General features: G+C 38.7%; 1 pseudogene; it reads left to right on the top strand.

The window, feature by feature from the left end:
* Window positions 1-7,455: 7,455 nt before the first annotated feature.
* LOC142834256 (protein arginine N-methyltransferase 1 pseudogene) lies at window positions 7,456-9,319 on the top strand (annotated as a pseudogene).
* The last annotated feature ends 7,457 nt before the right edge of the window (window positions 9,320-16,776 follow it).

The following is a 16,776-nucleotide window of genomic DNA, read 5'->3' as shown; positions in this document are numbered from 1 at the left end:
GGGTTTTGCATTTTCTACTAATATTTTATTCACTTCAGTTCTTGTCTGTGCCCCACTGGTTGCTAGGTTTCTGAATTCATCTTGGAATGATGAAGTTTGATCTTATACTCTGTGCCCAGAAGTGAAACAACATTCTTTATAATATCTGCAATGACAAGTTCATTTTGGGTGTCTCTTTACTAAGAGATGTATCTTGGAAGAGGAATGATTTCCTTCTGTTCATGTTTAGCCTATAACTATTGGAATAGACCAGGCTGGTCTCCTATTCCTGGAGATCTGCCAGCATCCTCCTTGAATACTGGGACTAATAGCACACACCACCATGCCAGACAGTTTCTTCTTGTCATCTCACAAACACAAACAATTAAATTCTGATGTGCTCACTATAAAGTATGCCATTTGTTTATGGGATTTGGGACAATAATTGAATTCTTCCATGACATCTGATGTGACTTGTAAAGTGAAAACTTTTATCAGGTCAGAAGACACTGGCAAGTGTTTTCCAGTGGCATTCAGTGTCCTGAGGTCCCCAAGACATACCTTGGTTCTGAAAGACCTTTGGACTTTTGCTGGGCTGAGGAGTGAGATGGATCCCACTAGAGAGCAATTGTGCCTTTCTCTGACTAGGGCTGAGTTTTTGTTAGAAATAGGGAACACTCTTGAGGGGAGGATTACTCAGGTCTGCCCTCATTCTCAACTCTGGAGCAAACCAAGGCAACTATGGCAGACACTGTTCAAGTACACAGAATTTATACTTCTACTAGGTTGCAACCTACACCTGGTTTGCGCATTCTCACAGCCTCAGGATGAGCACATGAAGACATTTTGCCAGAAGAGGTTGAAACAGAAACACCACCTTCTTTTCTCTACTTGAAGAGTGTGGTTATCACACCTGACTAACCTTTTACACAGCACAGATCTGTAGTTAGAATGGAGGAAGATGATACTTTAAGTCTCATCTCTAGCATGGATTAGAAGTTGGTATGGGCTCCTATTATATCACACAATGTTATATTGAAGTTTTAGCTAGTACCAGAACACCTGCTGCATCCACCCAAACTCACATGCTCATCTCAAGTGAATTACACAGATCTTCTATTCAAAACCTGCTACTCCCACCCAGCCTGTTGCCTTGTCCCAGACCTCAATACCAGCAGGCACTCCCTGGCCACTCTAACCAAAAAAGCAAGGAGGCTAATGGCAGATCTTTACCTCTCCCTCAAACCCCCAGGCTCATCCCAAGCTCTGTAGCAGACTTTCCATTGAGGCCTCTCCTCACTCTCTGCCCCCATTCCCGGGAATGAACTAAGCAGATTGCAATGGAACACCCTGCTCTCATTCCTCCTTTGAATCCCAGATGTGCCCCCTCTCAAGTCCTTCCTCATTCCTAAGTGTCAGAAGTCAATATCCAGAAACACATTCTATCTGGAACCTCCAATGACCACACCATTTAGGACCCCAGAAGAATTTCCTAAGTAGCAGTGCACAGCCAGCACACTCTCCTAAAAGCCAGAGAGAAAACAGAAACCTAGAAACAAAATATCCACCCAACAAAGACAATAACAGATATATTAGCACTTAGAAATACAATTTTCTCAATGCTGACATTGTCTAGACACCAGCAGAGAAACAAAATCAATAACAGCCAGGACAATATGTCTCCACTAGAGTCCAGCAACTCTACCACAGAAGGGTTTCACAGAATATTTCAACATAGCTAAAGCACACAAAAAGACCTTCAAACATTATTATCAGTATAATAGAGATCATCAAAGGGGAAATGAATAAACCCCTTAAGGAAACCTATTAAAACACAAACTGTGGAAAGAAATGAATGAAACTGTTCAAGACTTGAACATAGAAAGAGAATCAATAAATAAAACTTAAACTGAACAGTGACATCAGGATATTTGAAGGCAAACTTGAAAGAAGAATCCTGAATGAGGTAACCGAGACCCAGAAATATAAACATAGTGTGCATTCACTCATAAATGGACATTAGCTGTAAAGTAAATGACAACCATGCTACAATCCACAGACCCAGAGAGACTAGGTAACAAGTAGAGTTCAAGTGAGGAGAGAGGACACTTGGATCTCCTGGGGAAGGGGAAGTAGAAGAGATTTCTTGGGCAGACTGGGGACAGATGAGAATGGGAACATGAGGGATCAGGTTTGAGAGTGGTATACAGGGAGAGAATACTGAAAGAGACAACTGGAAAGGAGTTGTTGGAGGCTGCTGGTTCATTTCCCGGCCACCCACACTTCCAAAATAATCACACAGAAGCTATATTATTTGCAATACTGTTTGGCCAATAGTTGAAGCGCATTGCTAGCTATCTCTAACATCTAGAATTAACCCATTTCCATTATCTTATATTTTACCACAAGGTTCGTGTTCTGTTGTGAGGAGCGGCGGGCTGCATACCCAAAATAACAACACACAAATTGTATTCTTTTAAACAATGCTTGGCCCATTAGCTCTAGCCTCTTACTGGCTAACTCTCACATCTTGATTAACCCATTTCTAATAATCTGTGTAGCACCACAAGGTGGTGACTTACCGGAAAAGATCTTAACCTGCGTCCATCTTGGAGAGGAGAGCTATAGCATCTGCCTCACTGCCTTCTTCCTCCCAGCATTCAGTTCTGTTTACTCTGTCTACCTAATTTTCTGTCCTATCAAAGGGTCAAGGCAGTTACTTTATTAACCAATGAAAGTAACATATAGACAGATGACCCTCCTCCATCAGTGTTCTACCAGCAAGGTTCCAGCTGATAGCTCATGTCTTTCTCCTCTAGCAGCTACATGGCATCTCTCTGCCTCTGCCTTCTTTCTGCCAGCATTCAGTTTAGTTTTCCAGCCTAGCTCTGTTCTGACTGACTATAGGCTCAAAGCAGTTTCTTTATTCATTAACCAATAAAAAAAAACACATACACAGAAGAACTTCCCACATCAGAAAGGAAAGATAAATACATGTATTCTCTAATAAGGGGGTATTAGCCATTCAGTAAATAAATGGTCAGTCTATAATCTGTAGACTGAGAGAGGTTAGGTACAGAGTAAGGGACTAGAAGGAACAGATAAGAAAGAGAAATAGAATGGATAGGTTTGGATGGGTGGGAGGGCTATAATGGCAGGATCAAGAGGAGACAGAACAGGTAGAGGAAAAAAATATGGGGAGAGACAACTAAAATTAAGGGACATTTGAGTAGTAGTATGAAAAGTTAATACAGTAAAAACTTTCTAAAAATACATATATATATGAAGACATTTTAAATAAAATCTCACAGTGGCGGAAACAGGGTCTCAACTGTTCATTTTCTGTAATCAAACAAAGTTTTCTATACTAGGATTGGGTTATGTATAATTGAATTGTTGGCCAAAAAGATCCCATGGAAATCCCCAAACAACCCATTATGTCACCAAGACAATAGGTTACTATCCACAAACTGATACCAAGGTCCCATTGCTGAAGACAATATGTAAACAACTCAGTGACTGAATATAGAAAAGGGGAACTTGTGCTCACCTAGAAACTTCAGCCCTACAAGCTAGCATTTTTGGTGTACGAAGATACTCTCCACTCCACTATAGAGTAACATGAACACCAAGACAACCACAAACCATTTTGTCTACAATGGTGTATTGTCTGCAAGATATGCTAGGAAAATGGTAGCACAAAGCTTGAGGGAATAACAACCAATAACTGATTTGACTTAAGACCCATTCCTTGAGATAGAACCCATACCCGACACTGTATAACCAAGAATCAAAAACTAGCCCAGGAATCTAGGGTAAAACTAAATACTACTGGCCTAAGAAAAAAATGATAAAACAACTCCTTATGATATCCATAGATCAGTACCTTTGGTTTCCTCTCACAACAAAGTCCCACAGTCAGACATTACATAGAGAGTGAGAGACCTTGAAACACTCAATCCTAAATGGGATGTCTCCATCAAATCCCTCCCATCAGAGTTCAGGGAACCCAGTAAAAGAGGAGAAAGAATGATTGTAAGATGCAGATGGATGGAAGACACTAAGAAAATAGGTCCCTCTCAATCAACATGTGGTGCTGGAGAATTGTCTGTATTCTGTCAATCATGTTATAAATAAATGCTGATTGGCCAGGCAGGAAATATAGGCAGGAAAACCATACAGGAAGTAGAAATGATGTAATGAGAACAGGAGAATTCTGGGAAGGAGGAAGCTGATTCCTCCCACTCCTGCCCAGACCACCAAAGCAGCAGAATGTGATCTGCCCCACAGAAAAAAGGTACTGAGCCACAAGATGTGAGAGTTAGCTAATAAGAGGCTACAGCAAATGGGCCAATCAGCTTTATAACTTATAGAGATCTTTGTGTGATTTTTCTCTGGGACTAAACAGCTGGGGTACTAGGAGGGACAGAAACCCAAACAAACAAGCAGGCCTGGCCCCTTCATGTTACAAACATGAGCAAATCTCATATTAACTCTCAGAAACTGAAGCAGCATGCTCAGGGCCTGCAAGGGTCTGCACCTGGTCCTATACATACATACATAAATACATTATAGCCTCCAGTTTAGTGGTTTTCCTTTCTTTGGTCCAGTCAGTGTTTATCTGTAACAGTGCTAACTGTCAAGAACTTGCTCTATAGACCAGACTGGCCTTGAACTCATTGAGATCTGCCTACCTTAGGGCCCCTTAGTGCTGGGATTAAAGGTGTGCACCTCCATATCCAGTTCAGTTTGGTGTTTTTATGGGATTCCTGAGGATGAAAATGAGTGGGTTTATAATTCTTGTGCCTTCTCTTGGTCTTATTTCCTTCCATTAATTTATCCTGTCCAACTTCGATGTGATAGTTTTTCTTTTATCTTACTATATTTTATTCTGCTATATTTTAATATTAAACCTTTGGTTTTCTAATGATAGAAAGGGAGTTGATCATATGGGAAGAAGGAAGTGGGAGGATCAGACAGAGGAGAAACCATAATCAAGACATGTTATGTGGGAAAAGAATCTATTTTCAATAGAGGGAGAGAATGTAGGTTGGTACAATTGTCTCTTTGGTCATTGTCCACCCCTTGAGGGTGTTTTATTTTATTCCTTAATCAGTCCTGTCTTTCTTATTTAAAAAACTAAAAAGCAAAAGTTTCATTTAGTGGTACTATTAGGACTGCATATCATTTGAAAATAAATATACCTAATCAGCTCTTCAGTTCTACATATGTATGTGCTAGAGAAAATATGAAAGAAATGATGAAGTTCATGTTGTACAGTGACAAGAAAGAAAGAAAGAGAGAGAGAGAGAGAGAGAGAGAGAGAGAGAGAGAGAGAGAGAGAGAAAGAAAGAAAGAAAGAAAGAAAGAAAGAAAGAAAGAAAGAAAGAAAGAAAGGGAAGGGAAGGGAAGGAAGTCACTATTAACCTCAAGGAAGCATTTCAAAGTGATAGACCATTAATTATTATATATGAATTGTGGGAAAAATAAAGCAAAAGACTATCTTAACAAATATTGATAAAAAAGACTGGATATATTTTTATTTTTAATATTAGTAGTAGAAGTATATGAGTGTGTGTGTGTGTGTGTGTGTGTGTGTGTGTGTGTGTGTGCATGCTTGGGTGCGAGTGGATGCAAATGCTATGTGATCTTGTTCGCTACAAACTGCACACAGAACTCTGTCTTTCCAAGGCAGTGTCCCCAGTGGCTCTGGAACAAAGTATTTATTAAGCCATTCTATCTCCATGTGGAGAAGTGGTTTCAGGTTGACAGTGTTACATGTAACATGGTTTGTTTTTGTTGTGGTTGCTGCTGTTTGTATATTTGCTTGCTTGCTGTGTTTTGTGTGTGTGCAATTCTAAATTATAATTTAAAACTGTTTGTTTTTATGTTGGGTTCCCTGGAACTGGCATTGCAGATGGCTGTGAGCCAACATGTGGTTCCTGAGAACTGAACCCAAGTCCTCCACACAATAAACAAGTGATTTTAAATCACCAATTCACCTCTTCAGCTTCTTAATTCTAAATTCTAAATCACAGAACATATGTGCTCTGGAAATCTCTTCGCTCACCATGTCTTTCCTTTGGCACCCTTCCCTGTCCCATGCATCATTTTGGTTTCTTACTAGAATCCCTGCTATTATTCACAGACCCAAGCAGAACTGCAGCTACACACACCCATCCTTTCTTCACAAACAACAGCACCCTGTTGCTTGCTTTGTCACTGATCCTGTCTCAGAGCAGCCTTCTTGGCCAGCCCCTATTGAGAGTGCGTGTAATATGGATTCTGGCCACAAGAGGGCAGAGGATCGCTTTCGGAGGAACGCCTTCCTTCAGGTTCAGTGAGCCTGTAGAGCATGCTTCGTAGACTAAATACACTGGACATGAGAGAGTTTCCCTCCTGACACCAGCAGTTGGCGGAACCCTATCCTGTGCCCCGGTGTGTGTTTCGAGCTAGCCAGGAACAGCTCTTGGTTCCATGTCTGCCAGCTACAACTTGGAGCAAGGGTAGAAATGAGGAAATGAGGTCACTAAATTGTCTTTTTAAAGCAGTAAAAGACGTAAATAATTATATCAACATTACACAAACCCCTTTCAACACCAAAGTTGTAACGGTAACTTTGAATGGGAAAAATGTACATGAAATTGTTCATGAGAAATTCTCAGATTAATTCACTGTCTGGACATGAAGATCAATGGACTTGGATGATATGAAAAGAATACAACACCCACATACAAGATACCAACTCCTGATTCTTGACAAAGATAAAAATAACATTGAAAGAAAGACAGTGTTTTCAACAAACGTTACTGGGAAGACTTGAAACCCATAAGTAGAAGATTGAAACTAGATCCTTAACTCTCGATCTCCATAAAAAGCAACTCTAAATAATTGAAGGCCTTAATATGAAACAATAGATTCTAAAACTATTAGAGGAGAAAGAAGGAAAACAATTCAAAATGCAGATGTAGACTAATAATCTTTTTTGGTTTATCTCATATTTAGCTCCTCGTCTACAGGGTTTGGAGGCTCACCTGATTAAGCACAAGCTTGTTAGAAGCTGTTTTATAATCTAACCAGCTACAATCAGCTGAACTCAAAGAAAGGACAATAACTCCTTATGTATGTCCCTAAAAACTTCAAGTGACCAGTGGGGCTGGTGTGACTGGACCACATACATCCCTACTCTCTTCTGCCTAACTTGGTCAACTCATACCCAGCTATAAACCCTCTTATTTGTTTCTTCAGCACTGCAGTTTCTGCTGTTTTAACCCTTGATCTTCCTTTTACCTAAAGGCTTGGTTCTCACTGTAACATCCATGAGCAACAAACAGTTTCTGCTCCAGGACCTTTTTCCTTAATACCTGCCACATTATTTACAACAGTTAAGTTATAGAAACAGCCTAAGCATTCCACAGCAAAGGAAAGGAAAAAGAAAAGGTGGGTTATATACATACTGAAATATTTTCAAGCATAATGGAGATTGAACTTATATATTTGCGAGAATATGATGTTATCAAAAATAAGCCAGTCTCAGAAATACAGGTATCTTGTGTTGTGTTTTTTTATTTCTGTTTTTTTATGTGTATGGGTATTTTACCTGTACGTCTGTGCACTACATGTGTGTCTGGCGCCTGAGGAGGCCAGTGGGATCCCTTGAGACTGGTTAGTCGCCATGTGGATGCTGGGAATCAAACCCACATTCTCTCTAAGAGCAGCAATGCTCCTAGCCACTGATCATTTCTCTGACACCAATGTCATGTTTTATCTCATACATGATTTCTAGATTTTACACAGATGCATGTATGTCTATATGACATTTAAAAAAGTAAAACTGGGAGAAGAAAGGTGGTTTCAGAGGCCAGAGGACTTGGGTGAAAGCAGCAGCAGCTGAGGCAGTGAACTGCATCAGGGAGGTTTCCTGTGGTCAAGCAGAAAGCAGTGAGAAGCCCAATGCTGAGGACATGATGTCCAAAAACTATTACTTTGACTCCTATGCCCACTTTGGCATCCATGAGAAGATGCAGAAGGATGAGGTGACCACCGTTACTTCATCTTTCACAATCAGCACCTCTTCACAGACAGGGTAGTCTGGATGTGGGCTCAGGCACCAGTACCCTGTGAATGTTTGCAGCCAAGGCAGAAGCCCTCAAGGTCATTGGGATTGAATATCCAAGAATCTCTGAGTATGCTGTGAAGATTGTCAAAGCCAACAAGTTAGATCACATGGTGACCATCATGAAAGGCAAAGTGGAGGAGGTGGAGAAAGTGGACATCATCATCAGCGAGTGGATGGACTACTGTCTCTTCTACGAGTCCATGCTCAACACTGCGCTGCATGCCTATGACAAGGCAAAGTGGAGGAGGTGGAGAAAGTGGACATCATCATCAGCGAGTGGATGGACTACTGTCTCTTCTACGAGTCCATGCTCAACACTGTGCTACATGCCTATGACAAAGTGGAGGAGGTGGAGAAAGTGGACATCATCATCAGCGAGTGGATGGACTGTTGTCTCTTCTACGAGTCCATGCTCAACACTGTGCTGCATGCCTATGACAAGGCAAAGTGGAGGAGGTGGAGAAAGTGGACATCATCATCAGCGAGTGGATGGACTGTTGTCTCTTCTACGAGTCCATGCTCAACACCGTGCTGCATGCCTATGACAAAGTGGAGGAGGTGGAGAAAGTGGACATCATCATCAGCGAGTGGATGGACTGTTGTCTCTTCTACGAGTCCATGCTCAACACTGCGCTGCATGCCTATGACAAGTGCCTGGCACCTGATGGCCCCATATTCCCAGTCCAGGTCACCCTTTATGTGACGGCCATTGAGGACCGATAGTGCAAAGACTACAAGATCCATTGGTAGGAGAATGTATATGGTTTCGATATGTCCTACATCAAAGACGTGGCCATCAATGAGCCCTTGGTGAACATGGTGTAACCAAAGCAGCTGGTCACTAATGCCTGCCTCATAAATGAGGTGGACATTTATACAGTCAAGGTAGAGGACCTGACCTTCACCTCCTCTTCCTGCCTACAAGTGAAGAGGAATGACTACATGCATGCCTTGGTGGCCTACTTCAACACCGAGTTCACCCGATGCCACAAAAGGGCTGGCTTTTCTACCAGTCCTGAGTCCCTGTTTACACACTGGAAGCAGACTGTGTTCTACACGGAGGATTACCTAAGAGTGAAGACTCTTAAGGAGATCTTTTGCACCATTGGCATGAGGCCCAATGTCAAAAACAATCGTGACTTGGACTTTACCATCGACCTGGACTTCAAGTGCCAGCTATGTGAGCTTCTCTCTTGCTCCATCACCTACCCGATGCGCTGAGGTGGCTCCAGGCTGGCCCTCCTGCAGAAGGGGGCTTAGGGACTGGGCTTATAAGATGGGAGGGTACATCATGACTGTGTTTTTCATAACTTATGTTTTTATATGATTGCATTTACGCCAATCAATCCTCAACTGACAAAAAAGTAAAACTGTTCACAAATTAAAAAAAAAAGAAAAGGAGAGGTAAGAAAAGATAGCATAATAGTGTTAAGGGGGAGAATATGACCACAAATACAGTACACATTTATATGAAAATTAGACACATGCATTCACTTGCAGAGTAATAGTAGAATGGGTCAGGAGGTCAAAGGACTTGATGTACAAGTCTGAGGACCTGACTTTAGTCACTGGGATCCATGGTAAAAGCTAAGACCTGAAAGTTGGGATACATATGAACATACACACATATAAATACAAAAGTAAAATTTTTCTATGTGTAGGTATATATGGCAGATGCCAAAAGAAATATAAGATTAAACAATGTCAAATTGCTGGTTCTTTAGTTTAATAATATTTGTATATTCATTCAAACCTATATGTGTGGATGAATTTTAAAAAAAAACATAAAGATGGGACTACGTTCTATAATTTAAAAAGGATTTCATATTGCTTGGGGGAAAAGAAACCTAGAAGGTACAGAAGTAGATTGCTGGGTGTCTTTGAGAGTCTACCTTCCCTGGCTGTTTCCTTTCTTCTTCTCTGATCCTTTCTACCTTGCCAAGAACTGCTCAGGACTCTAAAGACCATAATGGACTAGAAATTTCCAACATTAGGAGCTCTAGCAAATGCTTGCTCTCTTACTATCAGGTATCTAGATCACAGAGACAAACAAACAAAATGGGACATCTGGTGGCTGGAGGGATGGTTCAGAAGTTAAGAGCACTTACTGCTGTGGCAGAGAACCCTGATTTGTTACCTAGCACACATGCCACGTGGCTCGCAACAGCTGGTAATTCAAGCTCTAGGAGGAAGTAAGCCTCTGGCCTCCTCAGTCACCTGTACAAACACAAACACACATACACACACACCACATACACACACACACAGTTAAAACAACAATAAAAGGAGAATTGTGGCAAAGAAAGAACAGCATCATTGGCATTGTAGGAAGATAATTTACATTGCACTTTGGGCAGGCTCTCCACTCTACGGGCATGTTTTGCACTATAAGAGAAAAGCATTCTTCTCTCTGTTTGCCCAATCAACAAAAAACTGAGCTCAGAAGTTTTGGCCTTTTAGGATTCTGCCTCAAATTGTGTGGCATGCTGGAAAATATGAAGCTTCCTTTAGATCATACAGGTGGATGAACTATTGAGGAAAGTACAGAGCACTACACACACACACACACACACACACACACATACACACATGTCCATGTACAAAGAGATAAAAATAAATCTTTGGCTTCCTTAAATTAGAGAGTTAATAATATTGTCAAATAGTATGTAATTCAGAAAAGAAAAACAACACACAGATATGTACACACAGACACATACTCATGTGCAGACTAACAGATACAATCCATAGTTTCCACCAATTAAAAGGCTAAGAATGTTGCCAAATAGTATGTAAGAATTGTAGCACAAATAATAAAAACTCAGAGACAGATATTGGAGTTCAACCTGAAGATCAGAGAAGCAAAGCAGCCAAGCCACTAGAGAGCTCTTACCTCTATAAAATCTTGAGACTGAAAGAGAACAAGCTAGTTGCTCTCTCATTCTGACTAATATTCCTCTCTAGTGCTGGGATTAAAGGTGTGCACCACCACCACCTACCTTCTAGGGCTAACTAGTGTGACTGATGGGATTAGTGTGTGTGCTACCACTGCCTAGCCTGTATGGTTGATTAGTGTGGCTATTTTGCGTTCTGGTCTTCAGACAAGCTTTATTTATTAAAATACAAATGATATATCATTACATTTCTCATTTTTGTCTAAAATACAGATGAGGGCTATTACTAATATAAAAACTACATATAGTAAGTACAATAACTATATACAATATATGCAGGCAGTAAATACATAAACAATGTCTAGTCCATTTGCATTTGACAAATTCAGAGAAAATACTCTATATCTATCCTATCTTGGTGAGATCAAAATCTTGTACCTAATTTACTTTCTATCATAATTTGTTTTCTGCATCTGGTAAACAAGGAAAAACATAACTATCTAACCTTCAATTGCCTTAGAGACCCAAGAAAAAAATAGTATCAACTTCCAAAAAAATGTGAGAAATGACAGAAAACATTAGCTGCCTGGAAAGTCACCCAAAGTTCCTTTGCAATGCTGGGCATCCATTTTTAACCTACAGGCCTAGCATATTCGACAGACTTTTCAGTAAAGCAGAATTTTCTGAAGGGCTGTCCCACCTTGTCTTAACACTGTTTGTCAGTCACTCTCCTTTGTGTCCTGCTTGTTCAGTTAGGACAGCATACTGTCAGCAGTTGCGGCAAGGGCATTTTCTTGCCCAGGGGCTTACTTTTTCCCCAAAGAAAGTAATCTCAATGTGAAGTTTCTTCTATGCCCATTATCTTCTCTGAAGTAGATTGGTGCTGCTAGGAACAGACATGTCTCATTGTCATTTAAAAAAAAAAAACTATGCTATTAATACATCTTTAAATGCCATATTCTGTAGATCTATGAAGTATTTGAAGATGACCTGTCTAAAATATATCTTTGTTTGATCTTGAAAACATACCTAATGTAACTACAAGTTCAATTATAATAGGTGATTAACTACTAATCTGCATTTTCTTATTATCCTAAACAGTTGGTAATACTAATTTTTAATGACTAGAAATTTGCATTACATATTTAGATGAGTTGTATAGGTACAACACCTTGAACAAGAGTAGAAATGTATTACAGTATGTTTAACAAAATTAATCTCAAAATTTGTAATGATATATAAAATTTGAATACAATATACAAAAGTCCAATCCAATGTAAAACATTTAAAACTAGTAGTTGCTTTTCAAAGGTAGATTTTAAAATCTACCATTTCATGTTATCATATCTATATCCTCTCTTTTCTCTTTTCAGAACAAGAACCTTGAATCTAATTTCTTTCATTTAGCTTCTTTCCTGACTGCTACCAACAACAACTTGTAACCAATCCCACTAAACAATGACAAATGTTCATAACTCATTGAATGACTAAAAACCACCCACCCTACGTCTTGAGAATGTGGGTGTTGTATTCTTAAATTTACTTCATGCTGTCTGGGGACAATGGTGTCTTTAGGGAATCATGAAAAGAAAAAGTTGGGTTAATTGTCAAGTCCTGGGAGAGGTAACTGTATCATTTGTTGTCCAGTCTCTGTGTAATGCGAAAGTACAGGGCTTATCGCAAGTCCTGGCTAGAGTAGTCTGTTAGGCTGGATCATCTCAGCTAGCCACCTTGAAATTGTTCTGAGCAGGTTATAGTCCAAAGCCAATCTTCAGGTGGTGTTTTTTCAGCTTAGTAGTGTTATCATAGCCCTGGAGGAATTATCGTTGGGGGACCACATCCTCCTTTTGGAGACTTCAAGTGTTGTTGTTAGACATGCTCAGAGTTCACTGCAGAAAACTGATAGAGATTCAAATCCAAAATTCTGTAGAAAAGGGTTGACTAAACCTTTTTCTAGAATTAGTTGGTATTCTATGTGACCATTAATATCATAAAAAAGTTTAATATATATTAATTTTATAAAATTTATACCTTAAGAAAAGTTGTTAAAGAGTCAATATAAAACCAAAGAATTATGAGATTAGTGGCAATAAATTAGTCCTTTAATATTTGTTTTTCTTCTGTCCCATATCAGGTGGTTCTTCTGACATGAGACAAAGATTTTGGATTTTAATTTGAAAAGCATACTAGAGTTTAGAGAAGAGAGCCGCACCCCAAACTCCAAAGCTAGCTTTAATCTTTAAGTGGACTGGGACTACAAAAAAGACTGTTTGCATTATGTGTCTGTAGATAATAGTAAAACAAACATTTGGGAAGATTTGTGAAATTTTATCCTGTTGGAAATGTGATATACCAATAGACCAATTTACTCTTTTTCTTAAGACATTTCTTTCTGGATTATGTTTTTCTTTTTCTTCAGATGTCTCATTTGTTTAGTGGTCTTTAGATTCCTTAGCTAGAAACCTCTATTCTTCTGAACCGTTCTCCAACCCTAATTTTGGGGAGATTCTTTTTTTGGCAAGTTATATCTGATCTAATTAAAATCATTTGTTAGTTTTATAGGTTAGTTTAAATTAAACAGTCATTCTTCTTACTGAACTATCTCTTCTAATTAAGAGTTATCTCTGGTTCAAATCAAATAAATTTTTTATCAATTTTTATGGTACCCATAGCTTTTTTTCTCCTGTGGAAACATAAGCAAAACCCCTTTCTCCATGTAACACAATGTCCTGGTTTCCACTCTGAGGTCAGTGCATCTTTAAAGTATATCGGATGATTTAATTCTGTAGTTTCTTCTACTATCCAATGTCTCTCTGCAACTGTTGTTTCTTTCTCTTTCTCATTAGCATTGGAAAATTCAAAGTTAATAAATCACTATGCAATATATTTCTGAGGGGTATTTATTATTCCTATCTGTTTTCTTATCCTTTAGAGTTCAATTTGATTTCTCTGTAACTGTTTGACCTATAGCATTGTGTAGTGTATGTGTAATATGCTTCATACTATAATAAGCAAAAAAAAAAACCTGTTTCATTTTCTTAGAGACATATGATGGAGCATTGTCTTCCTTTATTTCTTCAGATATATCCATGATGGCTATAGCTTCTAGCAAATGTGTGATTACCGAATCAGGCTTTTCCAAACCCAAAGCAGTTGCCCATTGAAATCCTGAATAGGTATAAATGGTGTGGTGTTCATATTTTAGTTTTCCAAAATCTACAAAATGGAACATATCCATCTACCAGATTTCAGTTTTATCTTATAATTCCATGGGACTATTTAAGTCTTTGTCACCATCTAAGTTTTCTTTAAATGAATCAGGTATTTAGGACTTTTCCCAATAGTGTGTCATAGATGTGAAATGTCCTCTAGCAATCTTTGGAAGTCATTATGAATCTGTAATTGATCTCTCCTAATTTATACCTTTGGGGATCTAATTTTTTGTAAACTTGTTTTATAGCCTAAATAATAAAATCTCTTCTTCATATTTTTTCAGGAGCAATTTGTAATTTCCAATAAGGCAAAATGTTCTTTACCTCTTCAAACATTCATTTGAATCAGACAGCAAGATGTCTCTATGTAATGGTAAACTATATATTCAGGAAATTGCTTACATATTGTTTCCAATGGTTGACTAACAAAATATTGGCACAAAATGGGGCTATTTAAAATTCCCTGTGAGAGAATCTTTCTTTGATATTTCTTAGCAGACTGAGAATTATTTTAAGTAGGCACTGTGAAGACAAACTTTTCTTGTAAAGATATAGTGAAAAAACAATCCTTTAAATCAGTGACTATAAGGCAATAGAGGAGGCAAAGGAATGCCAGACTGCAGACAACCTATTGGCTGAATCACCTTTTTAATAGCTCTTAGATCTGCTCCCATTCTCCATTTTGCAGATTTCTTTTAACAAGAAATATAGAAGAATTCTATTCTTCAATATGCTGAGCACTTAGTTACTCCTTTAACAGCTTTTCTAAAGCCTGCAGTTTCTCTATTGTTAAAGGCCATTGCTTATCCCATACAGGTTTGTCTGTCAACCATTTTAAAAATAGAGCTATTAGTGCCTTTGAAATAGCAGCTGTTATGTTCTGTTCTTGTACAACCTGAATGGTTAGTGACTGGTCTTTATAAAACCTAATAGTTTTTTTCCAGAAACATATGTTTATTTATCGTTCACTTCTGAGGTTGGGAATGTTAATTTGAGTATCCCATTGCTGTAATAAATCATGTGCCCACAAATACATTGCTATGTTAGTCACATATGGCTTTAATAGTCCTCTTTGTCCTTTTTGCCCTATACATTCAACCAATCCCATGCTCTCTTTTACCTGAGATAAAGTTCCAATCCCTAAAAATTGAACATTTAAATCCTGAAGAGGACAATTTGCATGCCAAGATTCTGATAAAATTATTGTTACATCCACATGTGTGTACCAGACCTTTAATGATATCATTTATTAATATTTTAATTGTTGTCTTTGTTCATTTATAGACATTTGCCAAAATACTCACTCTATGGTTTCTCCTTAATTTTTTGTTCTTTTTTCTATAGTTGTTCTATTATCCAGAGCAGGATGGTTTCTGACAATAGGCATTAGGTTCCTTAATTGCTCTGAGAAGGAATTTCCTCTTTAATGGCAGAAAAGACTGAACTGGATTTGGCATAGGGGCCTGTAAGAGGCCCCTCAGAGTTTCCCAATAGCAAAAGATTATCTTGAATATGCAATAGTCCAATGTCTACCTCTGCCACACCTTCTACATAATCCAGAAGGGAGACACATTCTGAATAGATTATTCTTAGAAAAAAAAAACTTTGTTTCTAGGAATGCCCTGTCTACAGTCCTTTTGAAGGTGACCTTGTTCCCCACAATTATAACATTTAACATTTTGATTTTTTCTTAAACCTCTGGAAATCACCTCTTCTATCCATGAATCATCATGTTCATGAGATTCAATATTTATTGTATCTTGGATCCATTCCTCCAAAAGTGTTAACTTTGACTTTAATGGCCTAATTATCCTTTTGTATAGAGAACTGGCATTTTCAAAAGCCAAAGATTCAATTACTATTTGCTAGTTTCTGAATTTGGCATCATTCTATTTACTACTGACATCAATCTTTGTAAGAAATGCATGAAGACTTCCTTTGGGCCATATATAACTTTAGTAAATGGCTCAATTTCCTATTTCTCAAATTCTGTCCAAAGAATTCAAAGCTGTTGCATGCGATAAACAGGGTGTGGCCATCATATATAGCATTTCTTTCTATAGTAGCATAATCTCCTCCAAGAATTTGATCTTGGAAGATTTCCCTACCTCTAGCTTTACTCTGTTGTTCAATAGTCTTAGCCTCTTCTCAGAACCAGGTGCTGTATTGCAATTGTGCACCAGGCTCTAAAAGACCTTTAACCAATTCTACCCATTTTTTAGGGATAATTCTATTACAAACTGAGCACAAGTTTAACATTTGCTTCACAAAAGATGAATGTAATGATTGTTCTGTCTCTTTAAGAGACAAGCTATGCCCACTCCCTCCCCCATCCACTGAGGCAGGCAGGTTTTCCTTCCTGCTTGCCACCTTAGTCTCTCTCTCTTTTCTGGCTTCCTCTCAGAGAGGCAGCTTCAGTCTCTCCTCTCTCTCTCTCTCTCTCTCTCTCTCTCTCTCTCTCTCTCTTTCTCTCTCTTTCTGCCTTTTGTTCTTCTCCCCTTCTCCCTTCCCTTCCATAAACACTAAATAAATATCCAATCTCATTTTGCATGATGTGCCTATCCTTCTATCTCCC

Source organism: Microtus pennsylvanicus, chromosome 13 (genome assembly GCF_037038515.1).
Source record: "Microtus pennsylvanicus isolate mMicPen1 chromosome 13, mMicPen1.hap1, whole genome shotgun sequence".
Lineage (NCBI taxonomy): Eukaryota > Metazoa > Chordata > Mammalia > Rodentia > Cricetidae > Microtus > Microtus pennsylvanicus.
This window is presented reverse-complemented; position numbering and strand designations above follow the sequence as displayed.